The 11277-nt window shown below is 44.2% G+C and overlaps 1 pseudogene; it reads right to left on the bottom strand.

Annotated features, from left to right (window-relative positions):
- LOC117457063 (calsyntenin-2-like) overlaps positions 1 to 10215 on the bottom strand; it is a 373610-nt pseudogene extending 363395 nt beyond the window's left edge.
- Positions 10216 to 11277: the final 1062 nt, after the last annotated feature.

The raw sequence follows: 11277 nt of genomic DNA, 5'->3' as shown, positions 1-11277 counted from the left end.
TTTCAATGCAACAAGTTCAATAATTATGTCGGCTTTATTTGAATTTCTCTTAGTTATTTTTCTTTACCTCATTTTAAGTTTAAGGTGTACACTAAGGCGTGTGTGTTTTGTTTTATTTACAATGTATGTAAAAAAGCGTATATTGTCGGAAACACATCCATGGACACTTTATAACTCAAATAATTAAACGTTTAAAAAAAGGTGTGTTCATGGACTGTCAGAGCTCATCATTGATAGGCCGACGCTGACGGTGGAAACATGTCCTCTAAATGAGTGTCCCCCCCACACATTGCTAAATCCCTGCTCTGTCTCACAGTGCAAGAGCCAACTGCTTGAACTAAGCGTCGTCATTACGATGCTGCACATTTCCCGGGCCCTTTCCACCCCTCCATCTGTCACTCATCGATCACCGCTCAGCCTTATCACCGCGGTGACAGCCTGTCAGGTCCCCGCTGCGTTCTCACATATCTCCGCCCCGACAATATCTCTCACACACTGGTGTATCCAAATGCCCGCTCGCACTCACACGAGCTAATGGCAAGACAACGAGGTCCACTCGGTCTGCTTTCAGCCCCACGGAGAGCTCCGTCTGCAGATTCTCGCTGAGCGACGCTGGCTCGTTCGGGACCGAGGACAGCGCCTGGCGTCATGTCCGCTCCCGGCTGGATGTCTCTGCTGTCCTGCGACTCTCAGAGAATGTCAAGGGCGTCCCTTTGTGTTGAAAAGACGGAGACTTAAGAACTCAGAGGACGTGTTAAAGGGTCTCCAAAAAGGCCCTATTGTGCTTTTGGGGGGTTTCCCTTTCCCTGTAGTGAGTTAAGATATCGAAGGGACTGTTATTCTGTATATATTGATTGTTGTTGTGTTTTTACCTTAATGTGTGCATATGTGTAAATGTGTCTGTGTATATATAGGATATACATATTTGTATATTTGTATTTTTGTATTCGGGATTGCTGGAAACGTTGATTGACATTCAAGTTGCCTTTGACTTGGTGGTAGAGGTTTGTGTGCATGTTAATGGTCTGCAAAGGCTAAAATACCTATTGGCTAGTGCTTCAAAGCATTGCATGGGATAAGCTAAAGGGGCGGGACATGTCTAAGCGGTTGACCAATCACAACAGAGCCTGCCAGCTAACCAATCAGGGCAGACTGGGCTCTGGTTTCAGACAGAGGGTGACACATACAAAGCTTTTTGAACATGAAAGCATGGAGACATGTCCCCGGAGAGACACTCTAGTATTAGCCTGAAGCTGAGCATCATAGGGCCGATTCAACATTCCATTTCAGGCAATGTAATTGGTCAGTTTTTGGATAGATAAATACCAATAGTGAGAAAAAACATTGTCAAAGTTACTGATCAATATTTCCATAACTTTTATTCGGCGGGGATTTTGTTGTTGTTGAGATTTCACATTGATTTCATCTTTACATTTCATGTTTTCTTATTGTGCGAATAAACCTTTCTGAAAGCTTTTTCATTTGTGAGTGAACATTTTGTTATTTTCTTCAGAAGACTTTTTTATAAATTATACTGTGCAAAAGTAAAAGGGAAGTCTCCCCAGCGTCTCCAGTGTAAATGACACCTATGGCTTTCAAAGCTTTTAGGGTAATCTAGGACGCATCAAGATATATTGAAGCTATGCAGGCTCGAAGAAACACGGTGTTAGCAAGATACATGTGCGGCTCTGACCACTCAGTACACGGGAAAAGAAAGCAGTCGTGGTTCAATAATGGCAGAGGTAATGTAAGTAAACAGACAGAAGGCAGAAGACCTTGTCTCCAATCACTTCCCGTCGTCACCTCTGCTGGAGCAACGCCAGCAGCCCTCGCTCCGTAACTCACAGAGCTGCACGAAACAAGGCTTTTATCAGAAAGGACAAGAAGACTACTCGAGTTGAAGGAGCAATACTGAACGTGTCAAAAAATTCTGTTACGACGAGTAAGACCTGCAGGTACTTCACTCAAGCAAATGTATTGGCATCAGAATATACTTATAGGTACAAAGATTAAAGTACTTAATATGCCTTATATACGGTGGCCAATCAGTGCACACGTGCTTCCATTAGGAGAAACGCACTGCTGCTTCAGAAACGATGTAAATATAAAACACAGATGTGCCACAACACATGCAAATAGGGAAAAGCAATCTGCACCAAATTAGGAACATACAAATTATAATCCACGGTTGTCAACAAGCGCTGTCTTATTTCGAGCTAAGTTATTTTATATTTGCAGCGTTTTGATTTTTAGAAACGCTGAGCATACATGTATTTCGTTCAGATGTTTCTTCATCTTCATGTGTTTTTAGCACATTTGTGTTATTTCACATTTGACTTTTTATATTTGCATCGTTTTTGAAACTGCAGGAAACTGTTCCTCCTGATGGAAGTGTTCGGTGCTTTTGTAACGCGTTCGAACGTACTTATGGAACACTTTAGAATCATCTAATTACTTGATTATGATCCATTAATGTGTCCGTCACAGCTGGTACAGGGTAAGTATTTTTGGAACTTTAAGTATTTTTGGAACTTTAAGTATTTTTGGAACTTTGGACCCTTTCCATACGTTTTAAAACCTCATCGCCACTTCGAACTTTAAGTATTTTCGAATCTTTAAGTATTTTTGGAACTTTAAGTATTTTTGGAATTCACGGTATTTTTGGAACTTTAAGTATATTTGGAACTTTAAGTATTTTTGGAACTTTAAGTATTTTTGGAACTTTAAGTATTTTTGGAATTCACGGTATTTTTGGAACTTTAAGTATATTTGGAACTTTAAGTATATTTGGAACTTTAAGTATTTTTGAAACTTTAAGTATTTTTGGAATTCACGGTATTTTTGGAACTTTAAGTATTTTTGGACCTTTAAGTATTTTCGAATCTTTAAGTATTTTTGGAACTTTAAGTATATTTGGAACATTAAGTATTTTTGGAATTCACGGTATTTTGGAACTTTTAAGTATTTTTGGATCTTTGGACCCTTTCCATACATGTTAAGACCTCATCACCACTTGAAGTTTCAACCGGTTACCTTGGCGACACACTTTACCTCACATTGACTATATACAGTATTGATTGTCCTTCCTCCTTATCTTCCAACCATTTGCGGTATTTTTGGATCTTTAAGTATTTTTGGAACTTTAAGTATTTTTGGATCTTTGGACCCTTTCCATACATTTTAAGACCTCATCGCCACGTGGAGTTCTAACCGGTTACCTTGGCGACACACTTTACCTCACATTGACTATATACAGTATTGATTGTCCTTCCTCCTTATCTTCCAACCATTTGGACGCAGACTTGCATTTCCCCATAACGATGTTGCTTAGCAACCGGCGTAAACGGACTTTCGCGCTATCAAGCAGTGAGCGTGCGATGTCCTGTTCAGATGACGTCAGACCCAACGGGATGCCATCAATAAACTACAGAATCACACGACACACCTACGCCATGACTACATTCAGGCAGACTGTAGAACACAACCTCTCTGGACCATTTATATACTTAGTGAAAACAAGCTACAAAATGTAACCTTGGAAAATGCCATTTAATACTTTTTAATAGCCTTAACTTTCGCTAAATGGATTGATCTACTTTTAATACTTTTTAAGACCCCGCGGACCCCCTGTGGTGGAGGAGGAGGAGGAGGTCCGTTTATTTATGTGAACACTACTGAAGGATATGTTAAGCTATAACTATAGCAAGATGTATTTATTGATTGAGTCGAGCTGCGGAGTGGAGAACAAATTCAAATAGTGGCTTCTTATATGTAGAGGAGAGGTATAACGTAGCATCACATTTAAATACTCATGCAAAGTAAAACTAAGTCAACATTGTACTTAAGTACTTGAGTAAGTGATTCCAACAATGAGTATTCCTCCTGCAGATGTTGACAGTTGTAATTACCCAAAAGTACTATTAGCCTGTGTTTACAGTAAATACTCCATATAAGCAACAGCATGCGTTTCCTTTATTTATGTATCTATTTATGTGTGTGCGTTGAGAAATGTTTGGGAGTATATCATAAGCTCTGCCAGCTTCTGCTCAGCCGGTAAGTGGCAACATACGGAACGACAACTGTTGCTGCCTTCACGGGAAAACAGACCATATCGTGAGATCGAGCACAGATAGTAGAACAGACACGCAAGTGATGAGCACTTAACACGATCATCAAGGCAACATCACACAGGGGCAGCGTGTGTGTGTGTGTGTGTGTGTGTGTGTGTGTGTGTGTGTTTGAGGGGATGTAGACTAATGAAGAACATAAAAATGAACGCTTGACGAACTGTGTGCGCGGGCAGCCCGATACCTGTGGATCATCATCAGCTTTGGAAACCATTAGCAGATACACAGTGCTAATGGGGGGGTGTGCAGACTGACAATCAAGAGGACGTGTTGCTGCTGGTGGTGTGTGTGTGTGTGGTGTGTGTGTGTGTGTGTGTGTGTGTGTGTGTGTGTGTGTGTGTGTGTGTGTGTGTGTGTGTGTGTGTGTGTGTGTGTGTGTGTGTGTGTGTGTGTGTGTGTGTGTGTGTGTGTGTGTGTGTGTGTGTGTGTGTGTGTGTGTGTGTGTGTGTGTGTGTGTGTGTGTGTGTGTGTGTGTGTTTTCTTGAATGCCATTAACTACCAAGGGACTGCAGAGGAAAATGAATCTGAAAGGCCAAATGTGGCACACTTAAGTTAGGAAGCATGGCGTCGCTGCGAGTCCTCACGTACACACATGACTCTACAGATTTAATACAACTTATTAATTTAGTACAAATCCTATTTAAAAACCATCATGTTCAATTAACTTTTTGACATCCCCATTAAATCACATTGCAATGTCGATAGCATGACAAATAATCACGATTACTCTCGGTATTATATTATCCTATATTCTATTTACATGTATAAATACTTTTTGCACTACTTAGTATTTTGTATTTTTGTATTTCATGATATACGTTGCATTGTTGGAGGAGCTCAGGTCAGAGGAATTGCGTTGCCATTTCTCCACCGTAGCTTTGTGCACACGACAATACAACCTTTCAAATAGTGTCCCCACAATGGTAACGTCTATCGGCCACTCAGTCCATTCCAAGAGTCTGCACTCCACTCAGAGCGCTCCACTCGTCGTCTGTGAAGATGTTTGAGTCACCAAGACAACGTCCTCCTCGACCCTCCCTCCTCTCGCTCTAATGCTCCCCCTCTCCTCCCCTCTGATCATTTCCTGCGAGGTCAGATGGACCCAGCTGGTGGAGAGGGACAGGTTGGAGACTATCGGTGGCTGTGACCCTCTGCTATTCATCATCCTGTGTGTGTGTGTGTGTGTGTGTGTGTGTGTGTGTGTGTGTGTGTGTGTGTGTGTGTGTGTGTGTGTGTGTGTGTGTGTGTGTGTGTGTGTGTGTGTGTGTGTGTGTGTGTGTGTGTGTGGTGTGTGTGTGTGTGTGTGTGTGTGTGTGTGTGTGTGTTTCTCATCACTCGGCGCTGAAAAGCAGGAGAGAGGGAGCTGCTGAGATTGGGCTGGAGGAAAGTGATTGGAGGAACACCGGAGGGGTGGAAGAGAGGAACACCATGGAGAGCTCTTGGGAGGGGGGGGGGGGGGTGTGTGTGTGTGTGTGTGTGTGTGTGCTGAACAGTTGCATTGAAAAAACATAATTTAAAAACAAGTTACATATTAATTTGGGCACTGACATATTGTGAATAAACACAGCTACTAAAAAGTTGCGGTCACAGCGACCCACTCATTGTGTCTGCCACACACACACACACACACACACACACACACACACACACACACACACACACACACACACACACACACACACACACACACACACACACACACACACACACACACACCTGCATGCATAGTGGGCAAACTGCTGATGAAAACGAATGAAGGAAAAGTCAGAACAAGTTGACCTTGTGTGCCGTGTCCAAGGTCATGAATGCATTGTTTTAACTACATCTGTTTTCTCTTATCTTCGTTTGCCCGTCCCATAAAATCAATGTCCGTCTTTTGTAAGTTCCTTCCCTTTAATCTGTCTTCAAAAACACCTCACAAAAGGTATACCGACTTCATTCTGCAATACACACTCAGTCAAATCCTCTCTCACACACACTCATTGATTTGCCCTACAAAGTGCATGTGCGTGTGCTTGTGTGTGTGCACGTGTGTGTGTACTGCAGAATTAAGTCAGTATACCTTTTGTGAGGTGTTTTTGAAGACAGATATACTGACTTAATTCTGCAATAAACACTCCAGTCAAATCCTCTCACACACACACACACACACACACACACACACACACACACACACACACACACACACACACACACACACACACACACACACACACACACACACACACACACACACATCAATGAGCCTTGGCTCTCTGAATATCTGCTGCCAAGTACGGTCAGCTGTGACGGCTCAAAGACTCTCGAAGAGAAAGAAAGACCAGGCAGACGAGACACCCACTCGCTGCGCCGAGCACCCAGTTCATTCAGCCCCTGAACTGCATGCTCACACACACGGTGACTCCGCTCCGCACCCCCGCTCCGCACCCCCCCTCTCCTTCCACATCTAAAAGAGTGTGAAGAGACACAAATACAGGCGGCAGAACAGAAATATTCAGAGAGCAAAGATGGAGGAAGATGAGAGCGTTACAGGCCTCGCTACACGGAGACATGAGAGAGCGGATCTCAGGGACACAAGTCCCTTTTGTTTGTGACAACCAACACAACGCTCCACCCGTCCCATAGCAACACATCCAAGCAGAAAGGCTTTATCGAGTACAGCACGAGTTGGGAAGCTAAACGTTAATCAAAATGTTATCGAAGGGACTGATGCATGTTTTAAATTGGCGGTAGCACAATATGTGTTAAATGCTGAAGCGTTGAAAGACTCTCACTCTCACTCCATCTCGTGTGTCTGATGGCTGTTGTACTGCAGTGGCTCGGTCTCTTCCATCGCCTCCTCCACTACTTCTTAAATGCATTGTGGCTCAGTGGAGCTTGGCTGGAGGACAAAGCAAGTGTTTGATAATAAAGAAAGAAGTCAGTGATGTTCCTCCTCGGTGTCCCCGAGCCCTCGTTCCTCCGACCCGACAGGATGTGTGCCGCGTCCTGTGTCGCAGCCTCGTTGGAGGATTTATAGAGTGCTCCCATAATGCACTTCCTCTCTCCGAAGGGGGGACATAAATCTACCTCTGTTATTTTTGTCAACCCCCTTTTGTGTATCTGCTAATAGGAACCTTACATTGCTATCCTCCTCCTCCTGGCTTTCTTCATGAGCAGAAGCCTGCATGCAGACGGCCTATATAGAAAACCCTACACTATAAACACACCTGCGTCAATTAATCCTGCAACTTTACAGTCATGAGGAAATATGAGGGTGAATATAACATGTTTACAGACTGGGGACATGTGTACAGTGTGTTTATCAGGACATAATAAAGGTTCCACCCACAAAGAGCCAGAGTGGATGAATTAAAATGCACTGCGCTGGTAATGAGCTATCTAAATTCAGAGTTCATATTTGCTTGGAACGACACAGAAGCGGGTCTCTGGGCAGCGGGAAAACTCTATAGCTCTTTACGCTTCGCTGCCAAAAGATTCTCCCGTTCGAACGGCGTCACGCTCCGTCCCGAGGAAATCGTCTGAGCCTCAGCACGCACCCACAAATGCAATAATTCCTTTGTAACCGACATCCAATCCTCGCCCGTTTTCCTAGCATATAGGCCTACTTGGCGGCTGTCAACATGTTGGCTGCACTGTATCACTCTCTGCGGGACACACACACACACACACACACACACACACACACACACGCACACGCACACGCACACACACACACACACACACACACACACACACACACACACACACACACACACACAGGGGTGTAAAAGCGTTAAGCTCTGATTACTAACAACTCTGAAACACATACCAAGCAGATACGTGGACATGTACGACACACTCGCATGCTAATTCTAACGGGATGACTCGAGGGTGACGGTGGTTAAAGGAAGTTGCACATCCTCGCTTTCCTGGAATGAAACGGTGGCTAAACTCGAAATGACAGGAGTGGCGGCGCTTCAAAGTGATCAGGAAAGCAGCTCCACATGTTGGCATCCTTCGCCACACTTAATAGGAACGGACTATTTCAGTCGTCATTGTGGAGGAGAAACATCCCGGGGAAGGAAATGGGAAATTATTTCGGGGTTTTTGGTGCTTCCTCTCGTGAGTTGTGCCTCCTGCCAGGGCACATGGATTAGAGGCAGGCAGGGAGGTTCAGTGTAGCAACCGATCCTGAACACACCACACTCACATCTCCTCGCGGATTCGACTGCACTGTGGCCCTTTGGGAATCAATTAGAATCCTGGTGCGCCTGCTTTCTCCACCCTTATTCACTCGGCAGCAATTTATTTACTCCACAGCCAGCTCCTGATGCACACACATCCTTTCTATAAATGCAACTTTTTCCTCCTTCTGTGTTACATGTGAACAGGTACAATATCTCCAAATAGGGAACAAATTAACGCTTTTTAAAAACAGCACATATTCATATTCTTACCTACAGCTCATGATAGTCACTGCGGCTCGCCAGTATTTAACTGAAAGGCAAAAGCTTGACCTCTGAGTTAGGTCAAGGCCTACAGCAGCTCCAGCACTCCAGCATATGTGACACACACACACACACACACACACACACCACACACACACACACACACACACACACACACACACACACAACACACACACACACACACACACACACCACACACACACACACACACACACACACACACCACACACACACAGCCTCTTCCTGGAGGATAACAGCTCATCTCTCCGACAGCTGTCACCTCGTGATTTCTTTTTTCAGTTTTCAAAACATCCCGCCTCCATCTACACGGAGTTGATTAGCAACAAAAACAAAAAACGTGTTGCCGCATTACCTACGACACATGCCAAGCCCACTGAGGATGGAGGGGTCCCGCTGCAGTGGGGATACCGGCGGACCTAACAATAGCTCAGCGGTGAAGGCATGGAGTGCATTCTCCACATCTGGACGTCAGCACATGAGCCGCTCCGGGGACGCTTAATGAGATAATTGCAGCGGTGATTTCAATGAGGCTGTTGATAAATACCCTTAATGTACATAATGCACTAATTACAGCTGGTTTGATCAATGTTTGGGTACATTTACAAAAGCTGTTGCTTAGTAACGTGAATATCTTACATTCATTTAAGATAAGTCATAAATGTGTGATAATACAGGTGGATACAGTTGAATACAGTCATCAGGCAGGTAAGAGATAAGCAGGTCATTTGTTGTTCGCTTCAGCGTTCAATTAGACGTCCCTGTCCCACTGAGTTGAATGAATATAAAAGTGGCTGATCTCCATTAAAAACACCAGATGCATTCTGGCCATTTTAAAATGTTACAAGGCATCAGATCAGAATACCTGTATTAGTCCCACCGAGGGGACATCTGCAGCGTTACGGCAGGAAAGAACCACAGACAGCTTAGTGTTGCATATACAAAAAAAAGAAAGTACTAAGTTATAATATAATAAACAATATGCTAAAAAAAGATAAAAACTAAAAAAGTTACACGATTTTCAAAAATACAGATCAAAAACAAATCAAATCTTCAAACCACATCCGGTAGCAGTTCTTAGGATTTTGACAAAATGCCACCTCTTTGCAGGTTTCCACATCAAACTCCACTTCTTCACCAGTCACTCACTAACAGGGCAGATCCATGCATCAAAGTACAAGAGAGCACGACATCATACCAGCATCGCAACTCCCTGAATCCACATGAGATTAACCCAGAAAAGTAGGCTTCAAAAAGGTCACCGCGAGCTTGAACAGAAACACTCTATTTCTCCATAGAGCTGCAGTAAGTGCTATAATACAGTTATGATTATTAAGTGTCTCCACGAGTCCCAATAGGAACACTGCAGGAAAGAACATGAAACACACACGCAGCATAGCCTGGTCTGATCAGATGGACATTTCTCTGCATCCAGCGATAATAAAGCTCGCACTCGCAGCGTGCGCACAAAACACACGCGCGCGCGCACACACACACAGCAGGCAAGTTGCCCTTCACCTACCGTACCTTTGGTGTGAGAAGCGCTCAGACCCAGAGCCAGGAGAGCCAACACGCCGGATATTCTCAGCATCTTTCCCGGCGGAGGATTCAGCGACGGCACGGCGACTTCTCCTCTCCTCTCCTCTCTTCTCTCCTTTCTTCTCCTTCTCCTATCTTTCGCGCGGAGTGTGGAAAACAGTTCACTGATATGTGGGACAACTGACGCGGAGTGGAAGAACCAGGAGGAGGAACACCGGCGCGCCCCGAAACGCACCTCACCACGTCGGATATAAAGGAGAGTGGATGGAGGAGACAGCTGCTGGAGCTCTCTGCTGAAACGGGACCGGAGAGCAGCAGCACCCCGGGACCAGACCGAGCCACGTCACAGGAGGAGGGAGATTCAGGCGCCCCCTCTTTCTCTCTCTTTCTCTCATCCTCCGCCCTCCCCTCCCTATCTCCTCTCTCTGGAGCATTCAAGCCTCCGAGCAGGCATCTGTAATGAAAGCGATTGAAAAGCATCTTGCTTAATTGACTCAATAAACAAGTCCATAAAGAAACCATCACATGAATTAACAAGATATTAAAGTAGTGTGTGATATAGAGTGGTGGGTGGTAGCAAAGTACTGTTACAAGTACAATTTGAGGTACCTGAGTATCTTCAGTTAATGCTACTTTAGTCTACTCAACAATATCTTAAAAGTAAATTTTGCCCATTTTACTTTCACTACATTTAGTTGACAGCTTTAGTTATAGATATAATTATTAAGGTTGACATATATGCGGCAGTATCTAAAGTTAGCCTATATAGGCCTACACATTTATTTCACAGTAATGCATCAATAATCATATGTCAGTGATTTAAAGGGGCATAGTATGCAAATGTTCAAGTTCATATTGGTAATGTGTGTCTTTAATGTTCAAAAAGCTCTTTATTTTTCTCATACTGCCTGTGCTGCAGCACCTCTTTTCACCCTCTGTCTGAAACCAGAGCTCAGTCTGTTCTGATTGGTTAGCTGGGATTGGGCAATCACCTATGTCCCGCCCAGAGGTTGCGCTAGACTTTTTCGATGCCCTTCATTATGACGGACAGGATTGTAACATTTCCGTCAAAATCCATTATTACCCATCGGTCTGTACAACTCTGACGGGGGGGGGGCTTGTGAACTGCCTACGGAGGGGGG

This window comes from Pseudochaenichthys georgianus, chromosome 13 (assembly GCF_902827115.2).
Source record: "Pseudochaenichthys georgianus chromosome 13, fPseGeo1.2, whole genome shotgun sequence".
NCBI lineage: Eukaryota > Metazoa > Chordata > Actinopteri > Perciformes > Channichthyidae > Pseudochaenichthys > Pseudochaenichthys georgianus.
The sequence above is the reverse complement of the archived record's forward strand: the minus strand, read 5'-3'. Positions and strand labels throughout refer to the sequence as shown.